Below are 20,049 nucleotides of genomic sequence, written 5' to 3'. Positions count from 1 at the left end.
ATTGGACTGGGCATTCTTTGAGGGTGCTTTCATTCCATCTGCTTGTTCTTCTGAGTGAGGATCTCTCATCATTCACCCCAAGGATCACTTCATGGGGAGAGCTGCGCAGTCAGACTGGCTTCAATGCGAATTTTTAATTGCAGCTCTTAAATACCTTTCTGGAGCAAGTGAAAGCATTTGGGAGCAGCATCTTTTCCACATTCCCCTTGCTCTCTGCTTCAAGGCCCACCTGCTCCTGGGGGTTTCATCATCTTGCCTGGTGTCCTCCATCAGCTGAAGCATCTCTCCCTCCAGGAGTAAGGAGCAAGGTCCTTCTTGTGTGTCTGGAGCCAAACCAACGCGGTGGCACTTGGCCTCTTACAGTGGTGGGCGATTACTGAGCCCCTGCCAGGAATTCTTCCAGTGGGATTGGGAAGGCTGTGGGGTGTTAAATTTGTCCTGCAGTGTGTAACCTCTGAGCAGAGCCCGCCGTGTTTTGTAACGGGTCATACGATGCCGGTGGTGGCAGCCGCCCGCCCCACGCTTCAAGGTCAGGGCTGAGCTTGGGGCCACAGGGGCAGCTCCTGGCTGCAGCCCTTCCTGCCTTCTGTGCCTCTCCTGGGCTCAGCTCCCTCCTGGGGCAAAGCCTCTGTCCCCTCTGGAGCTCAGGCTTGGAGCTGGAGGCTGTTTGCCCCCATGAGGCTGCAGCCCTTGCTGGTTTCTGTGCCAGTCTCACCAGGCTCTGCTCTCTTCTGGGGCAAAGCCTCCAGCACCTTGGGAGCTTGGGCTGTTTTCTCCTATCTGGAGAGGCTGCAGCCCATATATCAGGATGTCTCCTTGCAGGATGTGCTCCTGGGATACAAACCCTGCCCATAACTAACTCGTGTGCCCCAACATGCTGTCCCCACACCTGCAAAGCACTGCCCTCAGCCAGAACTTGGGCAGGTGCAGCTCTGTTCCCTGAGAGTTCTGCAGCATCATGCCAAGGACAGGACCTTCCAGGATACTTACAGACAATATTCCCTCATTCTCCTTGCTCTAAAACATTTCCCAGTAAGGAATTTATCTTGTATCCCTGCAGCTGAGGGAACTGCTGAGTAGAGAAGGGTCTGGCAGAGGTGAGGAGCTCAGGGTCTGTGTCATGGTGAATAATCAGTGCCTGCGTTGCCCCATGGCTTTCCCTGCAGAAAAGGCACATCAGTCCCAATGGGAAGAGCCTCCCATGGTCTTTATCAGTAAATAAATGTTTGAGGCCCATCATTGTATCAAGAAATTAGAAGGGACTTTAGGACAGGCTTTAAATAAGAATTAAAGTTTTCAAATATTAATGGTCAATTGGCCCTCACCAGTTCTCTTGTTACACAAACGTTTCATTTATAATTTGGACCCAAGCTGGGATGTGCTGAGAGATGCTCAGGCTGCAGCCTGCACACGGGGGTTAACGTGGTGCTCTCTCCTGCCAGAAAATAATAAAAGCCAGGGACTGTCTAGGGATTGTGCATGAAGGATTAGGAAGAGGATATGCACGGGCCTGTCTGCAGCTGGTTGAAGTCTAGAGCAGAGAGGTGAACCTGGAAATCATTGTTTTCTGATGGCTGTGAGGGGGCCAGCATGGAAAGGGATGTCTCCTAAAACCTGGGGATCTCCACAGCCGGCTGATGTTTTTAGTGGGAGGCGGCGAGTGGATCTTCCGTCCCTGAGAGACATCTGTGCTGGTCAGGAGGGAGGAAGCACGGTGGTGTGCATGCCTCTGCCTCTGCTTTCCAGGTGTTGTAGTTGTTCAGCCTGAGTGGAGGATGCTGAGCTCAAGGGATGTTTTTTTTTGGTGTCAGTGGAACATGCTGGACTCTAGGGAGCAGAGTCTGGGGGTTTTCTGTGTGTGAGTGGAGCTTGCTGGGATCTGGGGAACAGGGTTTTTGGTGTAAGTGGAAGATGCTGGGCTCCAGGGACTGGGTTTTCAGTGTGATCAGAGCTTGCTGGGATCTGGGGAGCAGTTTTTCTTGGTGTGAATAGACTTTGTTGGACTCCAGGGACTGGGATTTTGGTGTGAGCAGAGGATGCTGAGCTCCAGGGACCAAAGTTTTCCACCTTTCTATCAGATCCATGGGTTCTGCTGGGATCCTGGCTTCATCCACAGCATTTCCCGTGGCCTTTCGGCTTTTGAAGGTGCAAGTCCCAAAGTTAGGGAGTTCAGTGAAGTCCTTGCCTAGAGAGGAAGAAGCCAGAAGATGCTCAGGTCTCGTGTTTGTTTGACTTTGATGCTGGCAGTGCTGTTCCCTGAAATGGTCCCCTCGAGCTGGCTCAGGAAGCTGGAGGAGTCACAGCTCTTCAGCTTAGAGGGAGCATAAAGATTTCCCAGCATCAGGTATCCACCATTAAGGATTTACCTCTGCAACCTCCACGCTCCTGGAAGGTGCCTGCTGAGATGGAGGCATCGGAATTCCCCAGGGCAAGTCAGGCCTTTATGGCCCTCACCCAAGACAAGCACTGGTTGCTTTTGTGGCAACTATTAATTGCTTCCTGAATTTAAAAAGCATAAGCAAACTCTCTTGCTGGGGAACGAGTTACCTGGCATGTAAATGCTTTGCCATTAATGCCTGGCTGACCCTGACGATGATGTGAGGACCAGAAGAGCTTTCAAAGAATTTACCAGAAACCATTTTGCAGGGGAGGTTGTGTGTTGTAAATTCTGAAGTAATGGGATGGAGGGAATTAGGTTAGATCATAGTTTGCAGAAACCGGGCACGATTCCCCATCGAGGGCCTGGAGATCATCAGAGCAGCGTGGTGAGGGGAGGCCCCCACATGTCCTTAGCCATTGATGAGTGAGTTTACAACCTGGAAAATGAGATTATCGGAGGGTTTGTTTCACATGTGACACTGGGGAGAAAAATGGGGTCCTGTTAGGTCCAAAGGTGCATTGTAAAGCCACAGGGATTCCTGGAGGAGCAGCCCAGGATGGGGCTGGTGGTGCTGGGTCGAGGATGCCTAAGGCTGCCAGCACCCATTGCAGCAGCACTGGGGTGCCTTGCAGCCTTTGGTGGGAGTGTCTTGGGTGGTCCTGTGCCTCTGCTGAGCTCAGCCCAGCTCAGGGGGATGCTTCATGAAGATATTTACCTGTTGGAGCAAGGGAGATGGTGCCTATCTGGTGTATAGTGCATCTCTCCTCTCCTGCCATGAGCTGTCCTGGGGCTGCTTGCAGGTTTCTGGGGAGCCCCAGCCCCTCCTTGCCAGCTCCCCAGCTCGGGGATGGGGCTGCTGGGCTATTTCTCAGGCTGCTGGGCTATTTCTCAGGGAGCTGCTGGCACATGGGGCTGTTTGCTGCCTCCCCCCTCCAGCAACTCCTTTAATTCCCTTGCTACCTCCTCTGCCTTGCTTTTCCTCAGCCCTCCCTGCACCGGAGCGATGGGGCCGGGCCAGCTTTAGGGATGCCGATGGTTTGGGTGGTTTTTTTTAGCTCTGCAAACAGTGTTAAACCGCTCTCATTTGAAAGGGCAGGTGTGGGAAAGGAGCTGTTTCGCCTGCAGCAAAAAAAAAAAAAAAAAAAAAAAAGTATTTCCCAAATCCAATATCTATGCAATGAGGGTGCCGTGGTGGGAATTACACATCCTTCCGTGGGGCAGCGCTTGCAGGGAAAGCAGTCAGAGGCCAGGCTGCCTCCAGTCCTAATAATAGTCTTGCTGGCTGCCTGGGGCAAGGCACTGGGGCTTGAAAGACCAAATCTAGTGGCTGATATTTGTCTGCCTGTGAACGTTGCTGTAGCACATCCCATCCCACTTGTCCATCAGTTGTGGAATTGCCTGGCGCACAGACAGGTCAGTGACACTGGGGAAGGTGTGAGTCTAAATCAGCACTGGGGTGTGTGGTTTTGCACTTCACTCTCTCCAGCAGAAGGACAGAGTTCAAAGGGCTTCTGGCCTTCCTGGAATAGGAAATGGTGGGATCCACCCCGGAGCTTTTTCTGCTCTTACCCAGAGGAGTCCCGCCCCAGCCGGGAAGCCCCGTGTTCAGCTGGGTGTGGAAGTGGGGATGGAAAAGTCTGTGTGAGAGGACCGTGCTCCGCTTCCAGTGCTGGTCTTCCTTCTTGAGCACGTGTGAGGTTATGTTTGATCTGGGTCTGAGCTTGGGCTTTGTATTTATTCTCCATTTAAAAGTGGGGGGAAAGGAAATTCAGGAGGCCCCAGCAAGATGGGCTTGGAGCAGGGTGGCTCTCCCTGCACTGAGCAGGCCTTGGTGTCCAATTTTCTGTCTTGCTGTGTTAAATGGACCTGGGAACCCGTTGCAAAGCCAAGATTGCAGAGGCAAACGCCCCGTGGCTGGATTGCAGGGTCTTGCTTAACCCAACTCTGCTGGGCTTTTCCCCACAGTTCTCCTGTGAGGTCCCAGCTTCATCTTTTCACCCCTGAGAAGCTCCCCAGGACGGCAGGGCTGGCCCTGGGGGACTGGGTTTTCTTTTGGAGGCAGGTTTTAATCAGCCTCCAAAGCATAGATGCTTTCTGTGATACGTAGTTAGAGGTGGGAATTACCTTGTGATGCTTGTTTTGAAAGCAGTCCCTTGCTTTCCCCCTCTCAGGAGGTGGTTTGGAGGGACCTGTCCATGCTGGCACTCTTGACACTGCCACCCCAGGAGGCATCAGCCCAAGATTTTCATTAGGCTTCAGAGGTAACACTGTGGAAATCAGCAGGGAGGATCTGTCAGCAGCTGGTTCCCTACCCCAGGGCTCAGTGTGGCTTTGGTTTGGGCTTTGTCCCTGCTTAGGTGGTATTCCTCCTGGTGCATTCCTTCCCTGCAGGCTTCCACAGGGACTGCGGCTGGCTTTGGCTTCCTGCCTGCCCCTGCAGGGCCCTGTGGCCTGAGGTGGTGATGCCACTGCTGTGTTCAGCGTGGTGTGAGGCCTTTCCCACCTCTGCACCCACAGAAGACTTCCAGGCACAGAGGAGTCGCCTGGGGAGGGGAGGTGCTGTAGAAATAAAGCCACGGTGGCCTGGTGTGCCACGTCCATGGCTGTGTCCAACCACCCAGGGAGTCACACCCCTGCCTGGCTTGGGGGATCACCATTCCTAGAGGCAGAGAGTGCCAGGTGTGGATTTTTTTTCTGGGAACAGGGACAGAGAAATACAACATCCATGTTTGCAAGCCACTGGAGACATCTCTGGAGGAGGAGGAGGAGGAGGTGTGGAGGTGCTTGGCATGCAGCTTCTGGAGGGGTGGGGTGAATTTTGGGGGCCTGGGATTCCCTTTGCACTGATGCTGCTGGAACAGGCTGTCTTTTTCTGGTGTTTTCCATTGCTTGGCTCAGCAGTGGAAGGTGAAGGGTTCCCCTGCCTGCCCTGGCTGTCAGCAGGGCTGTGCAGGCAGGACATGGGAAGGGAAGGAGGAGAGGATAACGCCCCAGCCACAGGCCCTGGCCATTTCTGGATGAGTAGGTCATCTGGGTGTGGGAGGGAGCTGGTGTCCAAGCCAGCCCAGAGAGGCTGGGATTGGGTGTATGTGTGATTTGGGGGAAAGTGAGAAGGGATTTCTTAGGCGAGAGGAATGCAAGTTTCCTCCTTCACATATGTCTCCTGTTCTTCCAGTTTGCAACAAAAGTCATCAAATTGCCCAAGACCTGGCAGCAGGGTCAGCCTGAGAACAGCCCACAAATCATGGAAAAGCTTCTCCCCTCCTCCCTGACTGCCTCCAAGTATCAAGCATCAGGAACCACTTCAGTTCCCCTTTGGGCAATAAAACTCTTGCCCCTTCCCAGTGTGGGGCAGCTGCACAGCCCAGAGTTCTTGCATGCTGAAGCACTGGTCCTGTGGGTTAGAATTTGGGCTTTCCTTTGAACTGGTTGTACTTTTAAACCCTCCAAATGCTCCAGGGGATGGCAGGAGTGCTCAGACCTCCGGGGTGACAGCAGCTGTTTGGAGGAGACGCCGTGACACGACTGGTGTGACCTTCCTTGTCACCAGGCAGTGGGGACAAGTGACAGTGACTCAGGTCCTGGTTGGTCTGCCTGGATTATCAGGCACTGGGAGAGGAGACAGGCACTCCCAGGGATGCCCAGCTAGGGAGTTTGGAGGTGTAGGGCTCCAGCTTGAGAGGCAGAGGAGCAGTTGTGTCTCAGAATGAAGAGGGGTTTAATGGGCCCAGCCCTTTCCTGCAGTCCTGCTGGCTGCTGCTTTTTGTTTGGCACAAGGAGCTGTTGGTGCAGCAGAGCTGCAAAGGTCAGGAGAGCCTGGCTGAGCTCTCCTCTTCCCCCTCTGCAGCTCGGGGATGGGCAGAGTCCCTCCTGCCATGGGAATGGAGAGGTGGACATTGTTGCTGGAGGAGTGGTTCATGCCGTGTTTTTTGTGTCTGCCAGGACACCCAGAGCAGTGTGACAGAGGCTGCCACCCTCCATCCCCCCAACCCTCCTGACTGTGAGTTTGCATCCTGCCTGGCATTGCTCCCACGTGGTTTGTGCCAGGAGGTGCAGGTCTGTGAGGATCCCTGTAAGAAAGGCACTCTGCTTACATCATTTCGTAAACACTCCACTTGAGTAATTGCAGGATTTTGTTACAAGAAAACGGTTCTATCCATATCGCTATTAAGTGTAGCCAGGACTGGAATCACCAAGGTGTGCCACCCAAAGGGTCCACCCATGTCCCATGTCCTATCAGACAGTCCTGGGGCAGTTTTCACTAGCAGATCTGGGGTTTTTTGGGACAGAGGGGAGCAGGGGGGCTTTAGCCTCACAGGAAACAGGGACATGTGGCACATCATGCTGGTCCAGAGAGGCTGAGCACTGAGAGCTGGAGGCACTGTGAGCTCTGCAGAGGAGGAGAGGAATTGCTTCAATGTCCAGCTGGGGTGTGGGGGCTCTCCTTTTGTAGCACGAATGCTCCACACACCGACTGCTGTCCTCTGGCTTTGCCCACCCGGGGGAAAGGTGACTGCTCTGCCACCTCTCACCTTCCCATGTGTGACCGATCCACCTGGGAGCCAGGAGGTGTCTGTGCAATGTGTGTGAGGGGAAACAGCTCCAGGCGAAGCCGAGTTTCATTCAATGGTTCTACTTGGGATAATATTTTTTATATTATTTTTTCCTACAAGAAAAGCCCACCCCAGCAGGATGCTCTGCCACCGTGAGGTGCTGCTCCTTCTTCCACTGCCTGGTGAAGCCATGCAAGCTTCTCTCCTCCCACCCCAGGACCTGGCTCACAGGGAAGCAGGGGGCTGCCTTCCCTTGTGCTCCCACACCGAGCCTCTTTCTGCTTCCCTGCTCCCGCCTTCCTCCTACTCCTCCTCCTCCTCCTCCTGCAGCATCTGCTCCGGATGTTTTTTCCCTGAACTGCAGAAGCTGCAATTTTCCAAGTTGAATTTCCTTTGTTATTTTTTTTTAAATCTCTCCAGGGTCCCCTTCAGATTGCTTTGCTCCTTTCCATCCTCTCCAGTTTATTATCTTCTACGAATGTTATTAACATGGTAATTAGTCCCTAATTGCAATTGCCAATGAAGATGTCAGATAGGGCTCATGCTCCCCCTGATCCTTTGCAGTACTAACCCTGATGGTTCACTGTTTTTCCCTGAATCCTGTGGATTCCTCTGTGCCTCTCCCATCACCTTTTGGTTTGTTTTCACAGAGGAATGCTCACGTGTGTGAGTGAGATTTCTCCCCTATCAAAGACTCGCTGAGACCCAGCCCAGGGTGCTTTATAAACCCCCCAGGGCCATGCTGGTGATGGGTGCAGCTCTGAGAGACACCTCCTAGCTGGTCCCAAGGTTTTGTCTCAAAGGCAGGGTCATGACTGGCAACTCCCTTGGGAGGCAGAAGGGAAAGGATTTTGGAAAGTCGAAGGCTGGCATTTGCCATCCCGCCTATACACTCCACCCTCTGGCTGCTGGGGCACTGTGCAAAGCTCTCCCATGCCTATAAATAGGCAGAGAGGTAGGCCAGGAGATGGGGAGATGGGACGAGGACAGGCGGGGAGCCAGCCCGGCCGGCATCTGGAGCTCTCACCGCCTTCATGCGCACGGGAGGTGCAGCTTGTTCCGGCCCCGCTGTTCTCAGCGGGCGAGGTTTGCCCCCGCAGAGCCTATTTTTGAACACAAAACCCCCTGGTTACCTCGTGGAGGTGCTGCAGAGGGCTGGGGCTGCCTTGTGGCGAGGTGTCCTGGCTCTGCTGTGGGACACGGAGCCGCGTGCTCCGAATAGCTCCGTGCAGACGTGGCCTGCGGAGATGAAATGTGGCTCTTGACCGAATGTGAATAAATCAGGGTCAGGAGCTTGAATGCTGGCCAAGAAACCCAAAGGGATAAAATATAGCCTCTCTACAGACTGTTAGCAAACAGCACGTGGGCTGAGATCTGCTAGATAAATTTATGCGCTGTGAATTGTTCACCCAGCTGTAGTGGAGGGATGGATGGACCCACGGAGGACTAATAACCATATGTGGTGGACATGCCTTTGGTGCTGACCTTTAGAGGGTTCAGCAGGGCTGGGAGGTGACATGGTGACGTCTTCTGAGGGATGCCACCAGCAGGGAATGGGGCACACGCGTTGCTTAATGCGAGGGAGGGGGATTCAGGCTGCCGCTGCTCCGTCCAGGAGACAGGCTGGCAAAACAAATTACTGCTCCTGACCTTGGTTTGCCCATCTTGTCATTTGACATGGATTGAGGGTAAATACCAAGCTTTTTGCCTTTGCATTGTTGTTTCCAAGCTGGTGGGACTTGCCTGAGAGCTCCCATTCCTGGGAGCAAGTTTTGCCTTTGCATTGTTGTTTCCAAGCTGGTGGGACTTGACAGCCTGAGAGCTCCCATTCCTGGTGCAACCCATGGAGATCAGTTTAAAATGGGAGGTGGTATCAGGGGAAAAGTGAAAAAAGATGGGGGCACAGGGCCTCCAGCACCCTCTGTCACCCATTTCAGGTGAAATGCTGGGAGCTGGCAGCACTCGAGGCTGCTTCCTCTCTCTGGCCCTGAGTTCCTTTTAGCCACAAAAGGGAACATTGGCTTCATGTTGGGATGAAAACAGCCTGGTGGCAGAACCAGCTCCAGGCAGGCTGACTCAATGAGACTTTGGGCTCAGTTCAGCTGCTTTAAACCAGAGACATGGGCCTGGCCCCAAAACACGGAGCCAAACAGCCTCATGCTTGTCCAAGCTGCAGAGGAGCATGAGTGGTTTGTGGCTGGTGCCTCCTTTCTCTAACCAGGCATCTGCTTCCCACCCTCCACCCTGGGATGCTGGATGTGTGCATGCTGTCATCAGATGGGGCTGGCTCACATTTGTGTGTCAGCATCTTATACATCCACAGCTCTGTCCTGGCCTTAGCCCAGCCTGCTGGGGTGACCTGACCCCCTGTGGGTACCCGGCCCTGTGCCCTGGCCTGGTATGGGGGGGTCCTGCTCTGTCTTCTTGTCTCATTTTACTCCAGAGCTTCAGTGGGAACCTGAGCTCACCCGGCTGTGATTCAGAGAAATGGGGAGAAAAAAGTATCCCTGTTTTGGGGGGGAAAAGCATTTCTCCCTGATGCTGGGCCAGTCCTGCACTCCAGGGCTGGCTGGGCAATCTGGGCTGCAGGGGATGTGGAAGGGAATGTGAGCTTTCCCTGCTTTCTGGGATTTGCAGCATTGCTTTGAGGGTGTCACCTGGGAAAAGAGGCTTTTTCAAAGCTGGGCATCCCTGGCAGCCTGGGAATGCTCACTGGGGTGGACCAGTGGCTGGCTGTGCCCAGAGTGCCTCCTGCACTGCTGCAGCAGGGTGATGCTCACTGGGGTGGACCAGTGGCTGGCTGTGCCCAGAGTGCACTGCTGCAGCAGGGTGATCCCCTGTCCTGGTGATCCGTGTCCCACCTCCATGGCTCATCCATCAGCTCATCCGTCACCCCCTGTGCCTTTGCCTTGGGCTGTGACTTTTGACACAGGCAGGACACATTTAACAGTGTGCTCTGAACGCTTTGCAAGTGGCCACCGGTGGGTTGGGAGCTGTGGGGCTGTGCCACAGCTGCTGCTGGAGGGACACCAGGGCTGGCATCGCTGTGGCAGCTGGCAGAAGATGGGAGTCACCAAAGGCTGGTGGCTCTGCATGTGAGGGTGGAGGATCCCCGCCGTGGCTGTGCAGTCCAGTCATCTCATTTGTTCTCTTCTCGTTTGTTTAGGCTTCATCAGAGCAAAACCCAGCAAGTTTTTAAGGCTGTTTTATCCACCGAGGTGTCTTTCCTTTCTCCCTGTGGCAGTTGTAGATTTTCACAAAACCTTTGAAGGAAGTCTCAGATAAAAGCCAGAGCAGTGAAATCAGCGTGATGAAGTGTGCTTGGGTGATCAGGTTGGATGTGCCCGTTGCTTTTGGTGAGGCAGCTTAGAAAAGCCCAGCACTGCACAGCAAACCCTAAAGACGTTTTGAAAAACCTTTATTTTTAATTGTTTTCATTTAAAGGATGTGATTTGGCAAGAACCTCTCAGTTGGTCAGGTCCAACCTCCTGCCTGGGCACATTTATGACTGCTGGGGGTGGAATTTGTGGCATTGACACTCTGGCAGTGGGCTCCCATCCCAGTGGCACATCCACTGGCTGGGAGAGCCTCCTCCTGAATGAAGGTGTTGGGATATCTTCTGCGAGGGGTTCGCAGCTAATTGGTACAATCAATATTTGTTTTGCAAATGCAATTGGAGGGAAAGAGGGATTGAGAGCGCCAGAAATTCAATTGACCTGTAAGAACAGATACGGTGTAAAGGGAATCCTTCCCCTGCCAAGCAAATATTTAGAAAGGAGAAGCAATAAAATGAATAAGCAACAAAGTAATATCCTGCCTCCACGGCCGGCGGAGGCTGCTGGGAAGGGCTGCTGCCCCCGATGCTGCGATAACCCTGAGCAGACGAGTGGCAGGAACCTGTTTCCTAGAGAAAGCATGTTTGCTTTTGCCATCTAATTCATCAAAAGCTCATCCTGCTGCCTTGACAGCACTGGGACCTGTCTCAGGTAGCCTGGCAAGCTGGGCACTGTCCCTGTACCCCTGCAGCTATGACTGTGGCATTAACCCAGTGGTGGCACAGGGAACCGGGGTGTCCCTGCGCCCTTGGCTCCTCTTGTAGGGGTCTCTGCTCTTTGCTGCCATGTCCCTGCTCAGCCTTCTCTGGTGATAAGAACGCACTGGGAGGGTTGTGGGTGTTGTGGGATGTGAGGGGTGTGTGGGAAAGAGCATCAATAACTCCTGCCTGGAAGGACATTCTGGTGCCTCCGCACTCCTTGGTGTGAAAATCCAAATGGTCAAGGGGAAAAAAAAAAAAAAAAAAAAAAAAAAGAAAATATATGTTTTTTTAGATCAAAAAGCTTCAGAAAAACATTTTAGGTCAGGAGTGGTGAGGTGGCATCCAGCCAGGGCTTTGGCTGGATGGAGCAAAGCACCCGAGTCCCTCTTTGCCAGATGGCTCAGCATCCCTGGGCACAGCCCTGCACTGTGACTTGAACTTAGGCTCATGGCTGAATTTAAAAATCTCTGTGTAAAGCTAAGATTTTTCAGGAAAAAATACCTCATGCACACATACATGTGTATATGTATATGTACACACATGTATACGCCTCTTTGCCAGATGGCTCAGCATCCCTGGGCACAGCCCTGCACTGTGACTTGAACTTAGGCTCATGGCTGAATTTAAAAATCTCTGTGTAAAGCTAAGATTTTTCAGAAAAAAATACCTCATGCACACATATATATATGTACACACATATACATATGTATATATTTTCATACATATATGTGTGTATAAAAATAAATAGAGCAAGTAGAACAAAGTACACACATGTATACGTATGTATATATTTTCATACATATATGTGTGTATAAAAATAAATAGAGCAAGTATAAAATAGAGCAAGTAGAGGAAAAGAAAGTAATTTTATGGGGAAGCTCTTGACCAGATCCTTTGCTGAGCATCTTTAGGCCACTTTGGAGCCTTTTGAGCATCTTCTGCAGTGATGGATATTGACCCTTCTGATAGGTGTCAGGATCTGAGATGTCTTGTCATTTACTGGCATCAGTTAGAGCCTTTTCTGGGGGACACTGGAATCACCTTGAAATGCATTCACTACACAGAAATCAAAAAGAGGTTTGGATGTGCATTGGTGGATTACTGAATTTTCAAGAGAGCATTGGCTAAAAATGTGAACTTCCTCAGACTGAAGAGGAAAAAGCTCTAGGGAAGCTCAAGCAAATTTTGAACTCTTCATAGTCAAATTTTCCCGAGGTTTTATTGCTCTTATAAGACTCTTGTAAGACTGAGCCCCTCTAGGATGCTCTGTACCTCCCAGAAGCTGATGCTCAGGCCCATGAAAGGCAGAGCTCTGATTTTCCACATGTGAGATGTCATTTTGGATTCAGGTCTCTTGCAGGGATCACAGAGGATGAGCTGCTGGACTGGCTCTGCCTCCGCATCCACAGACCACTGATGGCATGGAACGCCCCCCATGTACCATCATCTGTTACCTCATCCCTGTCTCAAGTGCCACGAGGCTGCAAAACACACCCCAAACATCTCCCTAAACCCCATCCTGAGAGCACACACCAGGAGAGAGCAGCAACATGAGCTCAGCAGAGCTACGAAAGCGGGGGGGAAAAAAAGATGGCTTAAATTTAATGTCTTTTCAGACGAGTATTTCCACTCATTCCAGAGCATATTCCTCTGGCATTTCCAGCACGCTTGTTTAGCCGAGTAGTTAACAAACTTCATGGAAACACATGTTATAGTGCTCTCTAGTGCACGGAGCTATGTATGAAGGATGATTCTTCTGAGATATCTCCATGTGAGCGCAGCTTTTGCTCCGGAGCAGCCCGTTAGCCGCAGCAGCTGCTTCCCATTGTGGAGATGCTGCTGAGGGGAGGAAAAAAACAACCCAACAAACCCTCAACCCCTTCCCAACAACTTGACAACACACACAGATGATATTTATGCAAAACCCTGCGCGAGGGTGAGGGAAATAAAAGATAAGGCAAGAAATAAGCGGGGCGGGAGAGCGCTATCTCCCTGCCGGCAGCGCCCGGTGCGCTCCCGCCGATCTCTGTTTGCCGAGCTGCTCCGAAGCAGCTGCTCCCTGTGTCCAAGTGAGTTTACTCTGTTTGGTTTTTATACAGCCGAGCGATTTTTATGGCCACCGGAGCGCCGGGAAGCTCCACAGGATATTGGCCGCCTCCTAATGAGAATTTGCCGCGTCGGCACGTCGGCGCAAACACCCCTGGTGAATGTTAAACGCCTGGGAAACGGCAGCTCCTGCAGCCCCATCCCTGGATGCTCCCAGAGCCCTTGGGGGGAACGTGGGGTTTCTGTTTAATAAAGGGAAAGGCAAGCCTTGATTGTAGCCTAGGAGACTCGGGAGCAGTCGAGGCTCCCGGCTGGACCCTGTGCACCCGCATTGGCCTCAGTGGGGATGCTCCAGGAAAGCCTTGCAAGGCCGGGGAGCCCTGGGGGATTTGGGATTTGGGGTGTCCTAAAGGTGAGGTTGGACTTGTGGGTCCAGGCAGGTGTTGCACTCAGTCCCCTGGATTTGCCTGGTCCCTTTTTGAACCTGTTGGTACAAGGTGGAGGTGAATTTGTGGCATCACAAGGGAGTTGGGGCTGGAAAGGACTGGAAATCTTCTCAGTCCTCCTTCTGCTTGGAGCAGGGCTCACTTGCATGTGGATCAGGTTGTTCAGGGCTGGAACCAGTAAAGAATTGGCTGTGCCCAAGGAATGAGATTTCTGTTTGATCGGAATGCTCTATCTTTCCTTTGTTGTTTTCTTTTTTTTGTTTGTTTGTTTGTTTTGTATAACTCTCTGTTTGAAAATCTGAATGGAAAATAGAAAGGTTTAATTTTGGTTTGTGTCGGTATTAATTTTCCATCACAGGAGGTTTAAAAAAAAATCAGAAACAAATATAATGACTTGCAAGAGGAGTACATTAATCTGGAGCAGAATGAAAATAACTCCTTCCCCCACGGTGGTACAGCACGTCAAAAAACCAGTGTGTGTGTAAAATCCCCAAGGGGGTAGGAAAGCCAGCCTGCAGGAGGTTTCAGCCAGGATATCTTTTTCTTGGAAAACAAACAAAAAAAAAAGAGTAGTTTTCAAGATCTTCACATTTTTATCCACAAAATGAATGACATGAACAGTGTTTCCTTCTCTCCTGGTTATTCCTGCCCCGCTCACAAAGCCAGCCAAATCGGGGTGGTGGCGGCAGCAATGGCACATCCTCTTGCTCCTGGTGACTTTGCTTTTCCATCATTTGCCTCTCCATTAATCTCAGTACAAACAAAGGCTCTGAAGAGACAAGCTGAAAAGCTCCTGGGGGTACGTTTAAATCAGTCCTTTCTAATAATGTCTGTCGACCTCTCTATGGAAGCACTGCTCCCCAAGGAAAGGACACGGAGCTGCGGCAGCGTGCTGAAATATGGTGGGGTGTAATTAATTCTGACCTCTGGCTCCCGCTCACTCACTCTCAATATTAAATTTGACTAGTGATATTGTGGTTTTTCAATTATCCTTGTTTTCTTGGGGGCATGGGGGGGATGAGGGGGGTCGCTGCTCAAAATTCAGCTTGGTGGGAGATGCATCGCTTGGATGCAGGACTGCTGGGCTGTGGGCTGGATGGGACTGATCCTTGGGTTGGCTTCACTGGGATGGCATTTGGGCCTGGACGTGGTGTTGTGTGTGCCTCTCCCCCTCCTACCTGTGCTTCTAAAACCTGGTGCTTCGTCGTCAGTGCTGGGATGGGACCAAGTCCCTGTCTGATGCGACATGCTGTTATTGAGGGTGGGGGGACACAAAAAGAAGGGGTCCTTAGGGAAACTGGGGAGGAAAATCAGCATTTTGGTCTTGGCCTTGCTCAGGAGGTCACTTTCTGGTCACTCCTGCCATCGAGCTGAGGATTTTTATCAGGCTCCTGGAGGGGGGACAGAGCTGCTGTAGCACCTTGTTGGTGAAAGTCTTATTAGTGAGTCCTTGATCAGAAACAGAGCAACACAGAACAGCCTTGGAAGATGTGCACTTGCTCCACCTTTTACTTGGACACAGGGAGGGCTGCTGGTGTGTTTTGGCAGTGGCTGCTCACTGGGAAGGCTTCGTTTGTCTGTTTACTTAACCCCATCATTGTAGCAGTGCCCCTGCTGTGGTCTCTGGAGGGTCTGGGAGGTGTTAAGTGACCACTTTTGGACCCTGTCCAGGAGTCAGGGGCGAAGGTGCCCTTTCCTGGGAAAGCTTGGATGGTTCCCATGTAGCAGAAGGAGGGTTGAACAGCCCAGCATCAACCTCCTCTCCTCTGCTGCTTCCCCTTTCCTCTCTGCCGCAGCTCCCCAGCGTGTCCCTCATCACCAGTGTCCTCTGGGGGGAACATGGGACCTGCTCAGGTGCTTGCATCAGAGCAGGAGCTCCTTCAGGGATGCTCCTGCAGGACACCCATGCACAGAATCCGTAATTTAACCTCTTCAAAGTCCCTGGGTCCCTGGATGGGGCTGCCCCCTCCTCCACACTTCGGCCATGCCCAACACTGGCTCTGCCTTTGAGAGCAAGCTGTGCTTTTTGGCATCCTCTGCCATGATGGGCTCTCCGAGAATGCATGGCACAGTGGGATGCTGAATAGGGAAGAACCACTGGGTTAGGACACTGAGAGAGCTGGGTTAGGTGAAGAAAGGCCAAAAATAGGAGAAGCTCTCAGGCTTCTCCTCCTTTCCTCGCTCTCCTAGCCTCTTGGAGCATACAACCACCAGCCAAGTGAATCAGTGATTCACCAGGGGTGAATCTGCCAGAGGACAAATCTGGGCTTTTTGGACTCCCTCTTCCCTGTTGGCAGCAGCAGCTCAGCTGAACCCTGGGGAGAACTTGCACCCCAGGGCCATGGAGGCGAGCTCGTATCAGCCCCTGGGGTGAAATAAGCCCGTTTCAGCTCGGTTGCCATGTCCCCTCAAAGTGTTGGAAGATGCATTCAGGCAGCAGGAATGAGAAGGGCTTGAGCTGGGGGGGAGGGAAGAGAAGGGAAATTAAAGAGGAGGAAAAAAAAAAAAAGGAAAACGCCACTTGCTGCAGAGCGAGCGAATTCTCCAATAAACCTGAATCTGCTGAGAATACATTTTACAAACATGCAGCGAAGTTGGCTGCTTTTGTTTGGGCGTTTGTTAAGCATTAACTAAAGAATGCCATGGTCCAGCCTGCTCGGTGTGAAACCTAATTCTCCCCCTTTCTGGAGCCATGGCATGGAGTGCTCAATTTTTTTCTCTCTGTAGGACTGCAGCCTTCTGGTACTCCAGCCAAAAAACACTCATATTTTAGCAAGCTTAGCCCCGGCCCCGTTGCCAGGCAGTAAAGCGAACACTTGTCCGCCTCGGGGGGGAGGGAGCTGGGAGACGGGGAAGGGTCAGGAGAAGAGCCCCGGGGAAAACATCCCTCCTCTGTCCCACCAGAGAGCTCCCCAAGGGCTTGGGGTGCACAGGGAGGGAAGTGAGGGCAGCTGCAGGAGCTTTCCTCCATCAGCTTGGGAGCTGGAGACACAGTGTGGGGTTTGGAGATGATCCTTAGTGTGGAGTTGCCCTGTGGATTGCGCTTCCCATGCCCAGGATGTGCCAGCCTGCTCTCCACAGCGCTGACATGCACTCAGCTCTTTCTCAGTTGCTCCCGTGGTGCCAGCACCCCTCCTGCCAGGGCCAAGGATCCACTGGGTGCCCCATGGCTGCAGCTGGGGGATACCCTCACTGTCACCATCCCCTTCCTGCCTGGCCATGGTCCGTGCCCACTGCCTCCTCCTTTGGCTCTGTGGGGACTGGGGCAGGGACAGGGTGACGTGAGCCCAGCAGCAGCAGCAGGGCAGTTGCTCATTCCCAAGCCACGGGTGCAGGGTTGACAGCAAAGCGGCATTTTTCCACTGCCAGCCTCTCGAGGACCTGGTGCTGTCCCCCCTTGCAGCGAGTGGCAGTGGGTGAGAAGATGTCCAAGTGCCAAGACAACTCAATCTGGTGTCCTCACTCCCTGGGGCTCATTGCTGGCATTCACTGCCAGCCTCCTCCTGCACCTCTTGGGCTGCGCATGGTTCTTGGCTCATCACACCAGGATTGTGGCCTTGGTGGGATTCATCATCTGGAGATGGCTCTGAGTGGCCAGGCTGGAGCTCCCAGTACCTCCTGGCAGGTTGGTCAGTGCCAGTTTAGTATTTTCTTGTCGGTCTGTGCCCTTCAGCACAGAAAATTTAAAATTCTCAGCATCCAGGATTCCAACAAGTCAGGATCTCCTCCGGCTCCTCCCGAGCCGTGATCACAACATGGGGTGAGTGGGGCAGGTCTGTGCACAAGTGTGTTGGAAAACTCAACATCCCTGTGGATGCTGCCAACGTGGGCTCACTCAGTGGCTGCCCCTGCCCCTCTCACCACATCCCTGGTGCAGGCAGGGAGGGAAGCAGAGCTGCCTCACCTTCCCTGCCGCCCCAACCCAACGCTCGGCGATTGAGATTTGTCCGTCAGGATTTAATATCGGCATCCCCGCCTCGGGAGGCTCCGCGGGGCCGCCTTTGTATGCGGGGCACGCAGACAGACAGCAGCCGGGAAGCGCCCGTCAATCACGGCCCCTTTCAGCCTGTCACCTCCGCAGGAAGGGGGAAAGAGGAGCTGCTGGCTCTGCTGGGAAACGGGGCTGCCCGCGCTGCGCCCCGGCCATCGGGAGGTGCAGCATCCCAGAGGTGGCTTTGGCCGCGTGTTGGTGTTTTTTTAGGTTTTGGTGGTGCTGCATGGATGGGAAACTCCTGGTGAGAGGTCTGGGATGCTTTGTTGGGAAGGAGGAATGGCATGGAGAAGTGGGGCTGCATGCTGGGGGATACGCCTAACGCCGCCAGAAATGTTGCGCTTTTGGAAATGCCCAAATATTTTGCTTGAAAACAGGATGAGAATGTGCCACCAGATGAATACAATACAAATACAACATTTTCTTGAAAGGTACCACCAGTCCCTTTCAGCTTCAAAACTGCAGGTTGCCTCTAAAGAGACCTAAACTTTAAAAAAAAAAAAAAAAACACAACAAACCACCAAACAAAAAACAAACCCCCAAGAATAGGAATGTTTTTGAGATCAGACACAAAGGCTATGTGTGGTGATAAAAATTGCTCACATCACTACCTTTTTGTTCCAGTTCCTCCTAAAGTTGAGCATGTTGAGCGTGTTTATTTACAAATACTCACTGTCAGTGCTTCAATGAGGTGTTTACTGAGCTGCTGGTGGCAGCCTGGTTCTCCACCAAGCATCCCAGGCATCCTGGCCAGCTTCCCACCTGGCTAAACAAACCCAGTGCTGCCAGTCAGGCCTGACTTAGCTTTGGAACCCCAGGTTATGAAGGGGAAAAAAAAAACCCTACTGAGAACTAAAGCATCCCTAAAATGCTGTAAGTGAAGCAGGAGAGAGCTGGGCATGCAGCTGAAGGTCCCAGAGGTGGAGGAAAACCTCTCTAGATCCAGGCTGGTGTGTCTCACTCAGGCTAAAATGTTAAATTAATTGCTAGAGTCTGGATCTCAAGGGTACAGGCTTATCTCAAGGGAGTTGAGACACCAACAAGACCCTTTGCTCTCTCTCCATTACTACCTGTGCCAGATTGTGTTTTTAATGCCTGTGACCTTTTAGTGCCTGAGGTCTCAGTTTATTGTGTGTTTGTAAGGAGCTCTCTTTGGTTTCATACTGTGGAAGAGGTTTTATGGGGATTTTTCTGCAGCTCACGTTGCCCAGGGATGGGGGAGTCCTGCACTGGGCAGTGAAAGACACCTGGACTGAATGGCTTCCCTCAGTGGGAGCTGCTTTGGAAATATAATCATTTATTCAGCAACCAAGGAATGGGTTAAGTCTCTGATATCAGGCAGCCATTTACCAAAATCTCACACCTTCCTGCTGTGCAGCACGCTTTGGGCCTGGAAACATCCACTGCTGGGGTGGTGCTGCTGTGCCTGGTTGGCAAAGGCTTGTGGCTCTCTAATAAATGCCTGGGAAACAAATTTTAGGCACATTTATTCCTGGAGATTAGATGGCAGTAATGCAATATCTTATCAATGTTTTATTACTGAGAGCAGTTGGTAATCCCAACAGGTAGAGCTTAAACATCATTTAAACAGGATGAGAATGTGTTGCCAGATGAATACAAATAGCCTCCACTTTGACATAAAAGAGACATAATTAAAGATGAAGTGACTACAGAAATATTAACTCAAGCCAGTGTATGTCAGAGCTGGAACAAGAAAAAAATGACCCTTCAGAAGGGATGCTTTCAAGGGAATGCACATGCCTCTCTTTGCAGGGCATTCACAGGGATGTTGGAAATACATCTTAGGGACAGGCAGTTGTAGGTAAACTTGGGGAATTAAAGCTGGATGTAGAAAAATAAAAGCTACTAATGGCAATTTGAACTCCCTAACCTTTTTATTTGATGATTTCCCACTTTCTTTGGTGATGATTGTGTTTTATAAAAGCTTTATAACACCCCTTTCCTACTTCTTTGGGAATGCCACGTTTTGCTGAGGGTGCCCAGGATTTGGCTGGCAAGGGGAGAATGTTGCACCAGACCCTTGTGCTTGCCAACACTGTCTGGGGAAAACCTGGGAGGAAATAGGCACTTTTTCAAACAATCCCTATTTTCTGATGGTTTTCCTGTGAGGGTTTTGCATATATCTGGTCCTCTGCTTGTCAGAACAGGGCTGATTCAGCGCATTTCCTATGTGGGTTTTTGTGCTGGCTAAAAAAAAAAGGGGGGGGTTGAAAGCTCGGAGGTAACCTCTGCAGGATGTGTGCTGACTTTTGACTTCTCTTTCTGGGCCAAAGTCACCAAGACAGGGGAATAATAATGTCCAGTTCCCACAGATATTTCTGGGTAAACAAGTGGGGTTTTTTCTATGTGATGTCCGAGCCAAGAACTCAAATATCTGGGTGTGGCAAAGAGGTTCTGGTTTGATACCTTCAAAAATCTCTGTTGGTCATCCCATTTACTGAAAATATCTGGCCCTAAGGTTAATTCCAGGTTCCTCCAATCCTCTGAAGCCAACACTGATGCTGCCACCTCTGCTCCTCTCACCCCATTTACTGAAAATATCTGGCCCTAAGGTTAATTCCAGGTTCCTCTAAGTC

General features: G+C 51.8%; 1 protein-coding gene across 1 annotated transcript in view; it reads left to right on the top strand.

Annotated features, from left to right (window-relative positions):
* The window catches only part of LMX1A (LIM homeobox transcription factor 1 alpha), a 41,444-nt gene that overhangs the window by 13,679 nt on the left and 7,716 nt on the right, over window positions 1-20,049 (top strand). The window lies entirely within an intron of this gene.

This window comes from Onychostruthus taczanowskii, unplaced genomic scaffold (genome assembly GCF_017590055.1).
Source record: "Onychostruthus taczanowskii isolate IOZ18803 unplaced genomic scaffold, ASM1759005v1 scaffold63, whole genome shotgun sequence".
Lineage (NCBI taxonomy): Eukaryota > Metazoa > Chordata > Aves > Passeriformes > Passeridae > Onychostruthus > Onychostruthus taczanowskii.
This window is presented reverse-complemented; position numbering and strand designations above follow the sequence as displayed.